Source organism: Bufo bufo, chromosome 6 (assembly GCF_905171765.1).
Source record: "Bufo bufo chromosome 6, aBufBuf1.1, whole genome shotgun sequence".
Lineage (NCBI taxonomy): Eukaryota > Metazoa > Chordata > Amphibia > Anura > Bufonidae > Bufo > Bufo bufo.
In genome coordinates, this window is record NC_053394.1 from 122,162,379 (window position 1) to 122,182,300 (window position 19,922).

Here is a 19,922-nt window from a genome sequence, read left to right on the forward strand (position 1 = left end):
ATGTCCTTCTTGTGCACTGGTTGCAACAAACACCAGAGGAGATGAGCGGAGGATGGTAGTGGTAGTGTCTCTGGCTGTAATAATTATTCACAGTGGCAATCCTCACATCAGTGCTCCCTAGGTCCAGGGGCAGTGATAAGCGGTCACACCCTTTCTTTCTTCGGGGACACCCTGATGTCGAGGATGCTGCCTGATGGTAGTTGGGGTGCTAGAGATATAGGTGCAGTGGCCGGCATATGGTGCTGGAGTCAGTAACCAGGCCATTTTAGGAAAATAAACAAGTCTTTCTTTACTATAGGGTAGAATGGGAGTTGTTGTGCATCCAACGGTATCAAAACACAGGGGTAGATTTATCAAGACTGGTGTAAAGGAAAACTGGCTTCTTAATTGCCTATAGCAGCCAATAAGATCCAAATGAGTTCTGAAAGATGAAATCTTATTGGTTGCTATGGGCAACTAAACCTGTTTTCCTTTACACCAATTTTGATAAATCTCCCCCACAATTCCAAACAATTGACAGTGCAAATCTTTCCAGGCAGCTTTGTATAGATATAGGCCAGAGTGGGGGTTGTAGTATTCATTCCTTCTATCTCTCCAAAGTCTCTATCTAAGAATTTCAAACCTAAGGCTGGGAATATTATTGCTGCAATGGTGGCTGCAATTCCCAACTGAGGAGTACAGGGTTACGATACAGTGGGCCAGACTATGTCTAAGAGTGAAAGGTGTTTTGGCAATGTCCCTCTTACTGCAGTAAAGTCTCTGTCAGCCTTAAACAGTAAATACCTTACTGACTGACTCAAATGCTCGGCTTTGCAGATTCTAGACCTTCTAGTTTTTTCCTTTCTCTCTCTTTGGATTGCTGTGAAGTAGACATGATTTTCTCTTTGTGGATCTCCCAGAGAGAGTAGTTCTCTGGAGGGCAGGCTCAGTATCCTAAGGAAGTGAGCACATGTACTTATCTCACTTCCTCTACAAGCACACAACAAATTGAGCTAGGGGCGAACCTAAGTCCATTACCTAACTTCCTACAGGGGTAGAGTCAGGATTATTAACCCTGACTAATCCATACAGAGATGCTGGTACATTACAAGGCATTAACATATAAACTAACATTAAATAACATTCAATAGCATTGCACAACAAGAACAGTTTGCAAATGCCCTATTCTGGGGTGCTGCATCCTCCCTTATTGTGAGACAAGACAACTTTGGCTAGTTGTAGGGTCCATATGCAGTAGTAGAATGCATATACACACAGATGAAGGACTGAGCTGGTTCTTTTCTCTTATACAAAAGTTTTGTGTATTAGATTACGTGCTCATATTAGCTGCAGTCCCTTTGTAGAAGTAAGTCCCCACTTCTTTCAGTCCGAAACATATAAAAAGGGGTTAGAGTCTGCTCTGCAATAAAGGAAAGCTTAGGGGGAACACAAGAATCACTGGTTCTTTTTATGCTGCTTCTTCCAATCTCCTCCTTTTCCTTCCTCTTTAGTCTCTGAACCAACGAGTGGTAGTGGGTATGCTTCTCACACCTTCAAAGAGAGTATCAACATAGCACAGACCCGCATTTAAGATAGTTCATGCTTCTTTATTATACTTACAAAATCGTAATCTTGAACATCACATGAAACATATGACAAAGCCCACATGTTTCATGTGATGTTCAAGATTACGATTTTGTAAGTATAATAAAGAAGCGTGAACTATTTTAAATGCGGGTCTGTGCTATGTTGATACGCTCTTTGAAGGTGTGAGAAGCATACCCACTACCGCTCGTTGGTTCAGAGACTAAGAAAATGCGAAGGAGGAAGGATAAGGAGGAGATTGGAAGAAGCAGCATAAAAAGAACCAGTGATTTTTGTGTTACCCCTAAACTTTCCTTTATTGCCGCACGGACCTTAACCCCTTTTTATACGTTTTGGTTCTTTTCTCTTGACCTGGCCTCAAAAGAAGGGTTAAAGCATATGCAATATACAATACTATTAAGCCTAGTGACTTTCTAACTATGGCAGATGGGTAAACATACACAGTTCCTTCACAATATTCCATAGGTGTGAATGTCTAACTAAGGCTACTTTCACACCTGCGTTAGGTGCAGATCTGTCTGGTATCTGCACACACCTATAATGCAAACGATTGTATCCATTCAGAACGGATCCGTTTGCATTATGAAGAACAAAGTCAAAACGGATCCGTCCTGACTGCATCGCCAGGCGGACACCAAAACGCTGCAAGCAGCGTTTTGGTGTCCACCTCCAGAGTGGAATGGAGGCGGAACGGAGGCAAACTGATGCATTCTGAACGGATCCTTATCCATTCAGAATGCATTGGGGCTGAACTGATCAGTTTTGAACCGTTTGTGAGATCCCTAAAACGGATCTCACAAACAGAATTCAAAACGCCAGTGTGAAAGTAGTCTTACCAATGAAATGGCTATGCAGGAGCTTAGATACTTTTAAGTCCATAATCTGATGCATAACAACAATATACAGGGGGGTTTAGCTGCATTAAAGTCCATGCCCTGTTATCAACCTCAAATAAAATGGAAATAGTTTTGCTGCTCAACTTCTTTAGGGTCCATGGCAAAAAGCCAACAGGGCACATTGTGGCTCAGATACGTTTGAGTCCTTGAAAATGGGTTTCATACTTAAAAGTGCAAGTCAGGAGATTACAGTAGGTGCTGTGGACGGTGTATGGTGCTGAAGTCAGTAACCAGCCTGGTTGTAGAAGGTAAACGTCTCTCTTTAATAAAGTGCATAATCAGAGCTGTAGTACATGCAATGATATCAAAACACAGTTCCAAACAATTCTCGCAGCAAATCTTCATAGATGGCAATGCATGGCTATAGGCCAGGATGTAGGTTGTAGTACTACTTCCCTCTATCTCTGCAAAGTCTCTCTCAGCAGAATCTAAGGCTAGCAATATTATTCTTTCAATAGTGGCTGTAATTACCAGCTGAGGGGTACAGATTAAGATACGGTGAGCCAGACCATGTCCAAGTGTGATGGGTCTTAGCAATGTCCCTCTCACTGCAGTAGAGTCTCTATCTTCCTTTCCTCAGTTCTTGAAGATGTTTTTTCTCTGTAAGTTGGACAGAGACAGTGATTCTCTGGTGTTCAGGCCTAATATTCTGAGAAGTGAGCACATGTACTGTAGCTACAAGTCATTAACATATTAAATAACAACACATTGCACAACAAGAACAGTTTGCAAGTACCCTATTCGGGGATACTGCATGGTGCACAAACTCTGCAATATACAAGTGCGGTAGACCTGTATTTTAAGCTGTTTTCAGTACATCCCATGATTTTATAAGCCTTGGCTGCAGCTACTTGAGGCTGTTTGCTACAGTTAGGTTTACTGTCAATGTTCAGATCAAAATCATTGCAAAAAAAATATTACAGATATTAAAGTGGTTTTCTGGAATTTTAATATTGATGACCTATCCTCAAGTCATATAAGATCAAGATATACAATTGAGTATGAGGAGCCGTCCCTTTGACGTTAATGAGACGGCTTCTTGAATTACGCAAAAAGTAGACCACGGCACTCGTGTTTGTGATTTAGAATATTATATTTTTATTTTTTCGTTATCAACATCCAGGAATAGATAAATGCAAACTGGCCAACGTTTCGGTCCTAACACGGGACCTTGTTCACGGCCTGAGACAAAGTAAATATAGTACATCAGGGTATTTGGTACATATTCAATTCCATACATAATCAATTAGATAATCATGGGAGTGGTTTGTAATATTGGTTTCAACAATTATGTCAAAGATTAATTTCTAAAATGTAAATGTACAGAGGATGTGTACAGAGTACACGGCAGATTGATCGCCATATTACAAAGCACCATCTGTAGCACAGTCACAGAGTGAGAGTGCACAGATGTAGGCTAACGAGGCAGCCAAAGGGCAGCAGAGAGAACATCAGTAAGCAAGTTTGAACATCAATAGGCATTGTACAGTCCAGTGAAGTGGAAAATAACGTAGACGGCAGAGTAGCACAGGTCAGCAGAGACTCTCAGGGGTCGGTTGGAGTGACATGGCCTGTGGGTTATAAGGGGCATTGGTTACATTATTCAAATAGCACTAGCGCAATATTGAGATAACTAGCCACCAGGAGTCAGCATGAAGAGTCAGGTAGGGGCAGGATCAAAAAGCCTAAGCCTGTTGCAAAGTGTAACGTATAAGGATGTAAGTCATCATATATATATAGTCATACATATAGAGCGGTCCTCGATGCAGTCATAAATGCAGCGCAGTTATAGCAATAAGAAGTGCCCAGTCGCACATGGCATAATTACCTTAGTAACTTTGCAGCATATTGCCCATTGGATGCAGTGTTGTGCTGCTACTGTGCCCGGTTTAAGTAGCACTGGAGCTGGCATATACTGCCGGTGGCGCTGGGCGTCATGCGTCACTGCGCCGGGCCGTCAAGCGTGTGACGTCACCGCGTCAATGCGAGTGACGTCACCGCACCGGCGGCGTCGACGCGCATGCGCAGAAGGTACGCCAGTGTAGAAACTGGCATGGGAGTGCTGGCATAGCAGTATTTAGAGTGGGGAGAGGTATTACAATCGCTATAAATGTAAGCAGGCATGTATATATAGCGGCGATAAGCTCCTTAAGGCACAATTCATGCAGTGGGGTGTGATTTTGGTAATACACCCTATCCATATAACAATAAGGGTCAATATATGGGTATTAAGGACCACTATATCGGGGGTTCAGTACCCTGAATTTCCACCAGGGGCATGTATAAAAGACAATAAATTAGAATCTACTCAAGGCATATACTCAGAACACTATAAAATACGACTATCATATAGCTCATACTACCTGGCTGGGGCGGACTTTATGAGTCATTTTGTCTGTGGGAGGTAAAGGAAAAGACATGATGTTAATGAACATATCAACAAAGATTATCAAAGTGCAGGCATTAATATATAGCTGCAGAAACACACGAACATCACAGTGATGTATTGTCCAGTCCTCTAGGTCTTCACGTAGAGTACTAATAACTAGTGATATTCGAATTCGCGATATTTCGCTAATATTTAGGCGAATATTCGCCATATATTCGAGAATTCGCAAATTCGTGATCTCCAGGCATTTTTTTCTTGATTGCGAAAATTCGCCTAAAATTCGCCTAAAATATGCGCATAAAAAATTCGCATGAACTGGTATTTAAAAAAATGCGAATATTCACAATTACGAATATATTTAGCGATATTCTAAATATTCACGAATTCTCGAAGTGCCGATATTCGCGATTAAAATTCGCAATTCGAATATTCGTGATCAACACTACTAATAACCAAGAGTGTATATCATGACATACAGAAGTCGAAGTCCCTATTTCATACCGTGTGGTGACAGGGTGTTCAGTTCAAAGATCCAAAATGATTCGCGTTGTTTAAGGCGCGCAATCCTGTTGCCGCTAGTGCTATTTGAATAATGTAACCAATGCCCCTTATACCCCACAGGCCATGTCACTCCAACCGACCCCTGAGAGTCTCTGCTGACCTGTGCTACTCTGCCGTCTACGTTATTTTCCACTTCACTGGACTGTACAATGCCTATTGATGTTCAAACTTGCTTACTGATGTTCTCTCTGCTGCCCTTTGGCTGCCTCGTTAGCCTACATCTGTGCACTCTCACTCTGTGACTGTGCTACAGATGGTGCTTTGTAATATGGCGATCAATCTGCCGTGTACTCTGTACACATCCTCTGTACATTTACATTTTAGAGATTAATCCTTGACATAATTGTTGAAACCAATATTACAAACCACTCCCATGATTATCTAATTGATTATGTATGGAATTGAATATGTACCAAATACCCTGATGTACTATATTTACTTTGTCTCAGGCCGTGAACAAGGTCCCGTGTTAGGACCGAAACGTTGGCCAGTTTGCATTTATCTATTCCTGGATGTTGATAACGAAAAAATGAAAATATAATATTCTAAATCACAAACACGAGTGCCGTGGTCTACTTTTTGCATTATCTTCATTACCACTGAGCACCGTACCCATTGACAAAGAGGAGTGCCGTCCAACACAAGTGTTAACCAAAGCTTCTTGAATTACACCTGTTCATTGCTGCAAAGTTGACTGAGAGCAGGTAAACAATAAAGGGAAGGCAGCGCTTGCTGGGAGTGTGGCCTTCTCTTCAACCAGTTGATCGGCGGAGGTACCAGGTGTCGGACCCCTGCCGATCTGATATTGATAGGTCATCAATATTAAAATCCTAGAAAACCCCTTTAATGATTGGAGCAGTTGTTCTTGATTGGATCGTGATTGTGCTGTAGTTAATTACTTGCCTGAGCAGTATATGCTATGACAGGGATGGCCAACCTGAGGCTCTCCAGCTGTTGCAAAACTACAACTCCCATCATGCCCGGACAGTCTACAGCTATCAGCCTACAGCAGGGCATGCTGGGAGTTGTAGTTTTACAACAGCTGGAGAGCCGCAGGTTGGCCATGCCTGTGCTATGAGGTCACTGAGGCTAGTGACTGGTGGCGGCGATCACAGGAGGTATACGGCATGTCACCACTGTGGCCAAGTAAACATGTCCCAGTGGGAAAGACCAGAGTGGCACCACTGAATGCGGCGGGGGATGAGATGGGTAAGTATTTCATCTGTTATTTTATTTTTTACCATAATGCCTGTCTTTGGAAGCTTTTGAGAAACTAACAATCCCTTTAATTCTTTTGTATCTGAAGCAGGCAGCACCTGCTAGGAAATAGATGCCTAATAGAGTGCCCAGAGAAAATACACACAGTGATGTCACAGCATAGAAAAAATACATAAAGTGAGGTAACAAAACCAGGGTAATGTACACATACTTCCCAACCATCCCGGATCCGGCAGGACAGTCCCAGATTTCGGTGGCTGTCCCAGAACGGCTGAGGTATGTCCCGCTCTCAGCTGTCTCTGTCCGCTCCCTGCTTCACCATTCAGCTCAGCTGCCGACACTGCACACTGCTGGCCTGTGTAGGAGGTGCGGTGCAGGCCGGGAGTCGGCCTCTGCTCCGCCTACATTGCCCAGCAGCGCAATGTGCTGGGGCTTTGCTAGGGGCCAAGCTCCAATGCATATTGTCCAATTCTCTAAGTGGGCATAACCACCATTAAGGGGGCACATGTGGGCATAACTCGTGAAGGGGCACATCTGAGCATAAATGCTATGAAGGGAGCACATATCTGATCAAAACTACTGTGAAAGGGGTACAGGTGGATATAATTACTGTGAAGGGGGCACATATCTATGCATAACTACTGTGAAGGGGACACATCTGGGAATAACTATTGTGAAGGGGGCACATCTGGGCAAAACTACTGTGAAGGAAGCAAATATCTGGGAATAACTACTGTGAAGGAGTCACATCTGGACATAACTACTGTGAAGGGGGCTCATGTGGGCATTACTACTATGAGGGGCACAGTGTGGGCATAACTACTGTGATGAGGCACAATGTGTACTACTGTGTGGTGCCATAAAGGGGGAATAATTACTATGTGGGGGCATTAAGGGGATTAGGTAAGATTGTGTGTGTGTCGTTATGTTTGGATGGTGTTTGAGGCTTGGCCTAATATGAAAAAATATGCCATGCCACACATATTGTCCCTCTTTGTGCTTTTCAAAAGTTAGGAGGTATGCGTAGACATTGATATCACTGCACAAAGCTAATGCACCTAGTGATGTCACTGCATTGATGCACACTGTGATTTTCTGGTCCCTGCTGAGGTTGCTGTGCCTACTATACTTGTAGTTACCCATGGATGCCTTTAAAGGGCTTGTATACTGAACACAAACACTGACCATATACCCTACAAAGAACTATAGACATCATTTTTGGGAGCCTCTATTGCTAGGTGCTGCTGTAGCTGTGGGATGCATGGTCCAACCATTAGTTCAATGAGCGCCTTATAATTCTACATTTCCACTAGTGTGATTGGTGCACCGTGAGGGGAGCTGCCTCATGAAATTGGGTTTGTCTTCTGTTAACAACCCCTTTAAGCTTTTTTAAAAAGCTGTTGAATAAGCAGAGTATTGATGTGAGTGGACCCTCTGCAGGCAGCACTGACATTAGGAGAGACGCTAGTGCAGGAATGTTAAGTATTTTTGTTTGGACAGCAAAATGAGTGAACCTTAAAGGGAGTCTATCACCAGCATTTCACTTTTTTAACCCTTTCCACAGCTCCCGCGCCTGCGCACTCATTCCTTTGGCCGGCGCATACGGCATCACAGTAACTATTGCGCATGTGCCGGCTAACGACGCGAAAACACAACAAAGGAGGCTGTCCATCGGCGCATGCGCATTAATTACTGTGATGCCGTACAAGGAATGGGCATCGCAGTGCGCATGCGCCGGCCAAAGGAATGAGTGCGCAGGCGCTGGATATCGGCAGCATAACAAGTTAGTAAAAAGGCGGTCAAATGGAAAGGATGGGCGGGCGGAGGGTAACGTTTTTATTAACTGTAAGCATGCTAGGGAGCTGTGGGAAGGGTTAAAAAAGTGAAATGCTGGTGACAGACTCCCTTTAACGCTTACAGTGATATGCACATTGGCCCTCAATGCATGTGGCAAGACAGGAACCGTTCCCGGACGACAAAAGTTTGTAACATTACATACATCTCTATTTTATGCGATGAAGTTCCTCATTTTACAGCATGTGCAGAGAATCACAATTACTAATTATGGAAACTGATGTTCATACAGTGGCGTGATTCATCGTCATACAGGGCCGCATTCAGCATGAGTTGGGCAGTGTTCTGCAAGAAAGGAACCTACCAGGCCTGGAGCTACAGTACAAGAAACTCTCCTATAGTAGAATATACAAGGCAGAGGCCCTGCTCTGTTTCCTGTATGGAAATTTGGGGGAGGGGAAGGGCACATATGTAATCAAGTGATGCTCACACAGCAATGATATCCAAACTGTGGCTCTCTAGCTGTTGTGAAACTACAACTCCCAACATTCAGTAGTGGCATGCTGGGAATTGTAGTTTTCACCACAGCTGCAGAGCCATTGGTCCAAAAATATATCTGATCAGGGTAAAGGGGAGTTGGACAAGTTACCTTTACACCTACAGATGTAGCAGGGTTAACACACAAACTCTTAACTCAAATTTCTTAACTCATCGCGTTATCTTGAAACAAAAGCCATTGAAAAGCAATTGAAGGTGTTTGCTTAACGCTTTTAGTTTAGATAACACGTCTCATAAAGCATGTGTGTTAACTCTACTACATCTGTATCTGGTCCATAGTGCCCCCCAGTAATAGTAATGCCCCCATTAGTGCCCCCCAGTAATAGTAATGTTCCCATTAGTGCCCCCCAGTAACAGTAATGTCCCTATTAGTGCCCCCCAGTCAGGGCAGATTCTAGCTTTTCCGCTGCCTGAGGCGAAAAATAAAATGGCACCCCCCTCCCCCCACCCTCAGTGCTTTGTGGCCAGGGCCCCCAGTAATAGTAATGCCCCCATTAATGCCCCCCCAGTAATAGGAATGCCCCAATTAGCTCCCTCAATAATAGTAATGTCCATATTAATGCTCCCCAATAATAGTAGTGCCACCCAGAAATAGTAATACCTCCTTCTCTGTATAAAAAAATAAAATAAATTACTTCCTCCATTTGATCACACCGCTGTGAACACTCGCTGCTCACTGAAAGCTCAGGAGCAGCGAGTAAAAGGTAAAGAGGAGTTGGACAAGTTACCTTTACACCTGTCTGGTCCATAGTGCCCCCCCAGTAATAGTAATCCCCCTATTATTGCCCCCCAGTAATAGTAATATCCCCATTAGTGCCCCCCCAGTCAGGGTCGATTCTTGCTTTTCTGCTGCCCGAGGCGAAAAATGAAATGGCAACTCCCCCTTCCCCCTCCCTCAGTGCTTTGTGGCCAGGGCCCCCAGTAATAGTAATGCCCCCATTAGTGCCCACAGTAATGCCCCTCAGCAATAGGAATGCCCCCATTAGTGTCCCAAGTAATAGTAATGTCCCTATTAGTTTAGCCCCCCAGTAAAAGTAATGCCCCCATTAGTGCCCCCCAGTAATAGTAATACCCCCTTCTCTTTGTGTAAAAAAAATAAAAAAAATAACTCACTTCCACCATTTGATCGCACCGCTGTGAACACTCGCTTCTCACTGGAAGCTCAGGACAGGACCTGCGCTCCAGCGTGATGACGTTTCGCAGGTCTTGTCCTGAGCTTCCAGTGAGCAGCGAGTCTTAACTAGTGTTGAGCGAGCATGCTCGGCCGAACTGCTGTTCAGTTTGAGCATCGCTATGCTCAGCACATTGCAGTGCATGGCCGAATACTGCAGGTGCTCGAGTACAATTTAATACAATGAAAGTCAATAGGAGACCCGAGCATCAAACAGGCACCCCCTGCTAGGAAGAAGAGAGGGTGTCTGGTTCAAAAAAAAAGGTTAGAACCCCATCAAAATGGTTTGGAAACAGTATTAAGAGGATGGCTGGATGCATCTTGGACTCCTATTATCTATGACATGCAATAGACCAGTTTTTCCCAACCAGTGTGCCTCCAGCTGTTGCAAAACTACAACTCCCAGCATGCCCGCACAGCCATGCTGGGAGTTGTAGTTTTGCAACAGCTGGAGGCACACTGGTTGGGAAACACTGCAATAGACAACCACACAAAGGCTATATACCAAAAGCCAGGTATGTGGAAGCCAACAATCTATCCATGAGAACAGTCAGCATACCTTACAATGGCAGCCTTGTGCACTATGAGACATTCCAAAGAAGCTTTTTTTCCCCCTCAGATAGGAATATTTACAATCTATTACTCATAAACGTTCTATCCCATCATCATCAGACTTTATTGCATACTTTCTTATCAAGTTCTATTACTACTAAACGTTCCATCCTGTCTGAGGCATTCCAAACCAGCTCTCATCTGACTGAGAGCCAGTAAGCCTCAAAGTTGCTTCACATCTGTTGAATGGCTTGGGTGAACCTGCGCACCTAGATCAATATCATTAGGGTGACAAAAAGTTTTCTGACTGTCCTAACATAATATTCAATAACCTTTCTATACAGTTTTGTCATGTAAAAACTAATTTGCATAAACATGGGCATATGGGAAAGACATGCAAAAGAGCAGAATCTGCCTTGTTTTTCAGCTGAAAAACCATTTGCATCGAAAATTTGCAATCTACACAACTTATGAACAGCGCCATCTATTGGATTCATAGTATTGTCATAAGACTATGAAAGCAATAGATGGCACTGTTCATGAGTCATGAACAGCACCATCTATTGGTGTCATAATCTTATTACAAGATTATTAGACTATGAGTCTTATGACAAGACTATTAGTCTTGTCATAAGACTATGAAACCAATAGATGGCGCTGTTCATCTTGTTGGGGCACTAGTAAGTGGGGAACCATGCTCAACAGAGTCTGCACACCGTGTAGCACTCAGCCTTTTGCATTGAAAATTTGCAAAAAAAAATTTGCGATTAGAATATTCGTGATCTACACTACTCATGAACAGCGCCATCTATTGGATTCATAGTCTTGTCATAAGACTATATGTTCATGAGTTATTACAAGCAGTGCAATAGTCCTCAGATACACCCTAGCAAGCTTATATTACTGCAGATAAAGTGCTAGAAGATGTGTGAATGATGGCAGCAATCCGATATACACCTCAGTGTTAGCGCAGGCTATTATAGGCTGAGTGCTACACGGTGTGTGGACTCTGTTGAGCAGGGTGCCCCACTTACTAGCACCCCAACAAGATGAACAGTGCCATCTATTGGTTTCATAGTCTTATGACAAGACTAATAATCTTGTCATAAGACTATAAAATTAATAGATGGTGCTGTTCATGAGTAGTGTAGATCGTGAACTTTCCATGCAAATGGTTTTTCAGCTGAAAAACAAGGCAGATTATGCTCATTTGCATATCTTTCCCATATGCCCATGTTTATGCAAATGCATTTTTACATGCCAAAACTGTATAGAAAGGTTATTGAATAATATGTTAGGACAATCAGAAAACTTTTTGTCACCCTAATGATATTGATCTAGGTGCGCAGGTCCACCCAAGCCATCCAACAGATGTGAAGCAACTTTGAGGCTTATTGGCTCTCAGTCAGATGAGAGCTGGTTTGGAATGTCTCATAGTGCACAAGGCTGCCATTGTAAGGTATGCTGACTGTTCTCGGTCTCATGGATAGATTGCTGGGTTCCACATACCTGGCTTTTGGTATATAGCCTTTGTGTGGTTTTCTATTGTATGTCATAGATAATAGGAGTCCAAGACGCATCCAGCCATCCTCTTAATGCTGTTTCCAAACTATTTTGATGGCGTTTCCATCAATTTCTAACCTTTTTTGTGAAACAGACACCCTCTTCTCTTCCGAGCAGTGGGTCCCTGGGGTTCTCCCATTGATTTCCATTGGGCTCGGTATAGCATACTGATGTGTTCGGCCAGAGCACACGAGCACTTTGGTGCTCGATCAACACTATTCTTAATACAACCGGGGGGAGGAAGGGGTGAAATGGAAAAAAGATACCGGCCAGGTCGCAACCCTAGCCCGAACGTGTATGTTTTTGGGTGCATGTGAAGTTTATAGTATGTCTTTAGGTCATGGGCAGCTTAACAGAACACTCCAGTGAAAGTTATATACTGTCTTGTACCTAGTGCAGGGTCTAAGGGGGCGGAGCACGACACAGGGATTCTGTCTTTGGAATCTGTGTCAAGCACTACCGCATAGATTCCTGCAATATGTATAACTGTGTATTAGTTTTACCTAGGGTGTCCCTTTAACCACCTCCGGACCGCTGTACGCAGATTCGCGTTCCGGAGGTGGCAGCGCTGCGCACAATCACGCATATACGCGTCATCTCGCGAGACGCGAGATTTCGCTCCAAGCCGGCCCGCGCATGCGCATCGCGGGCCGGCAAAATTCAAAGAACAAGTTCGTCACCAGCCTGCCAGCCACGATCATTGGCTGGCAGGCTGGCGATTTTCAAAAAATCCAATCAAAAGTCATATAACAGATCATATTAGTAAATATGATCTGTTATATGGCTTGTCTGCTCCTGTGCTGGTCCTTTTCGTCGGTTGGATCCAGCAGAGGAGCAGACTGAACTGTGAGTAGCACCAAACACTTCACTGTAGCCCCTGATCACCCCCCTGCACCCCAATTAACCCTTTGATCACCCCTTTGATCGCCCCTGTCAATCACTAGTGAAAGGAAAAAAAGTGATCAGTGTAAACTGTCACTTTTTTTTTTTCACTGGTATTGACTGTTAGGTTTTAGGGATAGTTTAGGCCCCTTGGTTAGGTAGTTAGCGCCAGTTAGCGCCCACCCCACCGCACCGCAGTCACTTTTATTCGCTGATTAGCGTATCGCTAATCAGCATTTGTACTTTTATAGTATCTGTAAGTGATCAAAACTGATCACGGTCAGATCTATAATAGTATTAGTGTCACTTTAGTTCGCCCTCCACCCAAAACGCAGTGTTTGCCCGATCAGGCCTGATCGGTCGCCCACACGTGCGTTCACCCACGCCCGCCCCACCGCAGTGACAAAAAATATATATTTTTTGATCACTGCACATTCATTTTACACGCACTGCGGTGATAAAAAAATCAGTTTTGATATTTTTTATCAACCGCAGCGGCCTCTGGTACTTCGCTAGCCTCCCCTTTGTAAGACAGGCTTGCTTTTTTTCTTGGGTAGTCTCAGGGAATACCCCTAAATTTAGTAGTCCAAAATGTCAAACAGGGGGTATTCTTCTGAAGAGGCCTACAGGATTCTGACCCAGTCGGATGAGGAGTGGGAACCCTCATCTGACGAATCTAGCGGGTCAGAATATGAACCTGTAGAAAGCAGTGGCTCTCTGACCCAAAGTTCGGACGAGGAGGTTGAGGTCCCTGGCAGCACCAGGCGTACCCGGCCCCATGTCGCTAGACCACAGGTTATGCAGTATCCGCTTCAAGAGCAGCAGAGTGGGGCTGTCGCTGCCGGATCACGTGGTGAGGCATACACCAGCAGCGCAGCCCTCCCTGGACCTAGTACCAGCACTGCCGTACAACATGGTGACGTGGCGAGCACCAGAAGGGCAGTTGAAGCTGGTACGGTGGCACGTGCACTAGTTACCCCGTCGCAGCCACAGCGCAGACAGGCCCGTAGAGCCCCTAGAATCCCTGAGGTGCTGGCAAACCCTGATTGGCAGTCACCAACTTCAGCCGCACCTGTAGTTCCCCCTTTCACCGCCCAGTCTGGAGTTCGGGTTGAGACGGCTCAAATCGGTTCGGCCCTGGGATTTTTTGAGCTGTTCTTGACTGCGGAGCTCTTGGACTTAGTCGTGGCAGAGACAAACCGGTATGCCACACAATTTATATCCGCCAACCCGGGAAGCTTTTATGCCCAGCCTTTCCGGTGGAAACCAGTCCAAGTTTCCGAACTTAAAATTTTTTTGGGCCTTCTCCTCAACATGGGCCTGACAAAAAAGCATGAATTGCGGTCATATTGGTCCACGCACCCGATTCATCACATGCCCATGTTCTCTGCTGCTATGTCCAGGGCACGATTTGAGGCCATCCTCCGTTTCCTGCATTTTAGCGACAACACCACCTCCCGTCCCAGAGGCCACCCTGCTTTTGACCGGCTCCACAAAATTCGGCCCCTCATAGACCATTTCAACCAGAAATTTGCAGATTTGTATACCCCCGAGCAAAACATCTGCGTAGACGAGTCCCTAATACATTTTACCGGGCGCCTTGGCTTCAAACAATACATCCCAAGCAAGCGCGCCCGGTATGGGGTCAAATTGTATAAGCTCTGTGAAAGGGCCACAGGCTATACCCACAAATTTCGTATCTATGAGGGAAAAGATCAGACCCTGGAGCCGGTCGGTTGCCCTGACTACCTGGGGAGCAGTGGGAAGACAGTCTGGGACTTGGTGTCACCCTTATTCGGCAAGGGGTACCATCTTTATGTGGACAATTTCTACACAAGTGTGGCCCTCTTTAGGCATTTGTTTCTAGAACGGATTTGCGCCTGTGGCACCGCGCGAACTAGTCGCTTGGGCTTCCCCCAACGGCTTGTAACCACCCGTCTTGCAAGGGGGGAGAGGGCTGCCTTGTGTAACGAAGAACTGCTCGCGGTGAAATGGAGAGACAAGCGTGACGTTTACATGCTCTCCTCCATTCACGCAGACACGACAATCCAAATTGAAAGGGCAACCCGTGTCATTGAAAAGCCCCTCTCAGTCCACGACTATAATGCGCTCATGGGAGGGGTGGACTTCAATGACCAGATGTTGGCTCCCTATTTAGTTTCCCGCAGAACCAGACGCTGGTATAAGAAGGTGTCTGTATATTTGATTCAATTGGCGCTGTACAATAGTTTTGTTCTCTACAGTAAGGCTGGGAGAACACGATCCTTCCTCAAATTCCAGGAAGAGATCATCGGGAACCTCCTTTACCCAGGAGGTTCCGTGGCCCCATCCACCAGTGTAGTTAGCCGTCTAGACGAGCGACATTTCCCCAGTGTCGTTCCTGGTACCTCAACCCAACCGTCACCCCGAAAAAGATGTCGTGTCTGTAGCAGGAGTGGAATAAGGCGTGACACCCGCTATTTCTGTCCTGACTGTCCTGACCACTTTGCCCTATGCTTTGGTGAGTGTTTCCGGAAGTACCACACACAGGTACACCTAGCATAGGGATTGCATCTCACAGGACAGGCACACAGGGCTATTAGGGCCCTTTTACTCACAGCTGCTGCAAACTTCTCCTTTCACCTGGGATAAAGTGCATAACGTACTTCGCCACATCTTTGGGCGATTTGCGCTTTGCACATTGTCCCATGGGGAAGGAGAAGTTTGTTCTATAAAGGTAAAAAAAACTAAACAAAAAAAAAATTACCGGTAAGTAAAAAAGTTTAAAAAGTTTAAAAAAGTTAATATGTTCTGTTCTAAAGTTAATAAAGTTATTGCGTTGCGGCCTGGTTCTTTCTTTTTTGTTTTGTTTTTTTTACCTTTCAGGTGGACCAACCGATCGACTAGCTGCAGCACTGATGTGCATTCTGACAGAAGCATTGCGCTGCTGTCAGATTACACGCAAGTCAGTGTATGCGGCGCTGCAAGACGAGATTTCTCCTCTGCAGTAAAAGATACGTTTGCCGAGGCATATGAGCTGAGGAGGTGGCGGTGTTCATATACTTTGGCAAACACTTTGTATATATAAAAAAAAAATCCCGGCAATGATTTATTCATCCACATCGATTGATGTGAAGGGAGAAATCGGGTTTGCCAGGGCATACGAGCTAAGTGGGTATGGATGTTGGGCGGAGCTCCTATGTCCTGGCAGACGCCTTTCCCCTCCTTTTTCTTTTTTTGGCAGAGATTTTTTCATCCACATTGATCGATGCGAATGAAGAAATCTGTGCCGTTCATTTTTTTCTTTCAGCCCAGAGGCTGAACGGAAAAAAAAAATCTCATTACCTGTATGCTCAATATAAGGAGAATAGCAGAAACTCCTAATGCTGGGCATACATGTAATGATTGTGGAGACCCTCAAATGCCAGGGCAGTACAAACACCCCACAAATAACACCATTTTGGAAAGAAGACACCCCAAGGTATTCGCTGAGGGGCATATTGAGTCCATGAAAGATTGAAATTTTTGTCCCAAGTTAGCGGAAAGGGAGACTTTGTGAGAACAAAATCAAAAAAATCAATTTCCGCTAACTTGTGCCAAAATTTTTTTTTTTCTATGAACTCGCCATGCCCCTCATTGAATACCTTGGGGTGTCTTCTTTCCAAAATGGGGTCACATGTGGGGTATTTATACTGCCCTGGCATTTTAGGGGCCCCAAAGCGTGAGAAGAAGTCTGGTATCCAAATGTCTAAAAATGCCCTCCTAAAAGGAATTTGGGCCCCTTTGCCCACCTAGGCTGCAAAAAAGTGTCACACATCTGGTATCTCTGTATTCAGGAGAAGTTGAGGAATGTGTTTTGGGGTGTCTTTTTACATATACCCATGCTGGGTGAGATAAATATCTTGGTCAAATGCCAACTTTGTATAAAAAAATGGGAAAAGTTGTCTTTTGCCAAGAAATTTCTCTCACCCAGCATGGGTATATGTAAAATGACACCACAAAACACATTTCACACCTTCTCCTGAGTATGGAGATACCAGATGTGTGACACTTTTTTGCAGCCTAGGTGGGCAAAGGGGCCCACATTCCAAAGAGCACCTTTCGGATTTCACAGGTCATTTACCTACTTGCCACACATTAGGGCCCCTGGAAAATGCCAGGGCAGTATAACTACCCCACAAGTGACCCCATTTTGGAAATAAGACACCCCAAGGTATTCCGTGAGGGGCATGGCAAGTTCCTAGAATTTTTTATTTTTTGTCACAAGTTAGTGGAAAATGATGATTTATTTATTTTTTTCATACAAAGTCTCATATTCCACTAACTTGTGACAAAAAATAAAAACTTCCATGAACTCACTATGCCCATCAGCGAATACCTTGGGGTCTCTTCTTTCCAAAATGGGGTCACTTGTGGGGTAGTTATACTGCCCTGGGATTCTAGGGGCCCAAATGTGTGGTAAGGAGTTTGAAATCAAATTCTGTAAAAAATGACCTGTGAAATCCGAAAGGTGCTCTTTGGAATATGGGCCCCTTTGCCCACCTAGGCTGCAAAAAAGTGTCACACATCTGGTATCTCCGTACTCAGGAGAATGTGGGGAATGTGTTTTGGGGTGTCATTTTACATATACCCATGCTGGGTGAGAGAAATATCTTGGCAAAAGACAACTTTTCCCATTTTTTTATACAAAGTTGGCATTTGACCAAGATATTTATCTCACCCAGCATGGGTATATGTAAAAAGACACCCCAAAACACATTCCTCAACTTCTCCTGAATACGGAGATACCAGATGTGTGACACTTTTTTGCAGCCTAGGTGGGCAAAGGGGCCCATATTCCAAAGAGCACCTTTCGGATTTCACAGGTCATTTTTTACAGAATTTGATTTCAAACTCCTTACCACACATTTGGGTCCCTAGAATGCCAGGGCAGTATAATTACCCCACAAGTGACCCCATTTTGGAAAGAAGAGACCCCAAGGTATTCGCTGATGGGCATAGTGAGTTCATGGAAGTTTTTATTTTTTGTCACAAGTTAGTGGAATATGAGACTTTGTATGAAAAAAAAAAAAAAATCATCATTTTCCACTAACTTGTGACAAAAAATAAAAAATTCTAGGAACTCGCCATGCCCCTCACGAAATACCTTGGGGTCTCTTCTTTCCAAAATGGTGTCACTTGTGGGGTAGTTATACTGCCCTGGCATTCTAGGGGCCCAAATGTGTGGTAAGGAGTTTGAAATCAAATTCTGTAAAAAATGACCTGTGAAATCCGAAAGGTGCTCTTTGGAATATGGGCCCCTTTGCCCACCTAGGCTGCAAAAAAGTGTCCCACATCTGGTATCTCCGTATTCAGGAGAAGTTGAGGAATGTGTTTTGGGGTGTCTTTTTACATATACCCATGCTGGGTGAGATAAATATCTTGGTCAAATGCCAACTTTGTATAAAAAAATGGGAAAAGTTGTCTTTTGCCAAGATATTTCTCTCACCCAGCATGGGTATATGTAAAATGACACCCCAAAACACATTCCCCACCTTCTCCTGAGTACGGAGATACCAGATGTGTGACACTTTTTTGCAGCCTAGGTGGGCAAAGGGGCCCATATTCCAAAGAGCACCTTTCGGATTTCACTGGTCATTTTTTACAGAATTTGATTTCAAACTCCTTACCACACATTTGGGCCCCTAGAATGCCAGGGCAGTATAACTACCCCACAAGTGACCCCATTTTGGAAAGAAGACACCCCAAGGTATTCCGTGAGGGGCATGGCGAGTTCCTAGAATTTTTTATTTTTTGTCACAAGTTAGTGGAAAATTATGATTTTTTTTTTTTTTTTTTTCATACAAAGTCTCATATTCCACTAACTTGTGACAAAAAATAAAAACTTCCATGAACTCACTATGCCCATCAGCGAATACCTTGGGGTCTCTTCTTTCCAAAATGGGGTCACTTGTGGGGTAGTTATACTGCCCTGGCATTCTAGGGGCCCAAATGTGTGGTAAGGAGTTTGAAATCAAATTCTGTAAAAAATGACCTGTGAAATCCGAAAGGTGCTCTTTGGAATATGGGCCCCTTTGCCCACCTAGGCTGCAAAAAAGTGTCCCACATCTGGTATCTCCGTATTCAGGAGAAGTTGAGGAATGTGTTTTGGGGTGTCTTTTTACATATACCCATGCTGGGTGAGATAAATATCTTGGTCAAATGCCAACTTTGTATAAAAAAATGGGAAAAGTTGTCTTTTGCCAAGATATTTCTCTCACCCAGCATGGGTATATGTAAAATGACACCCCAAAACACATTCCCCACCTTCTCCTGAGTACGGAGATACCAGATGTGTGACACTTTTTTGCAGCCTAGGTGGGCAAAGGGGCCCATATTCCAAAGAGCACCTTTCGGATTTCACAGGTCATTTTTTACAGAATTTGATTTCAAACTCCTTACCACACATTTGGGCCCCTAGAATGCCAGGGCAGTATAACTACCCCACAAGTGACCCCATTTTGGAAAGAAGAGACCCCAAGGTATTCGCTGATGGGCATAGTGAGTTCATAGAACTTTTTATTTTTTGTCACAAGTTAGTGGAATATGAGACTTTGTAAGAAAAAAAAAAAAAAAGTCATCATTTTCCGCTAACTTGTGACAAAAAATAAAAAGTTCTATGAACTCACTATGCCCATCAGCGAATACCTTAGGGTGTGTACTTTCCGAAATGGGGTCATTTGTGGGGTGTTTGTACTGTCTGGGCATTGTAGAACCTCAGGAAACATGACAGGTG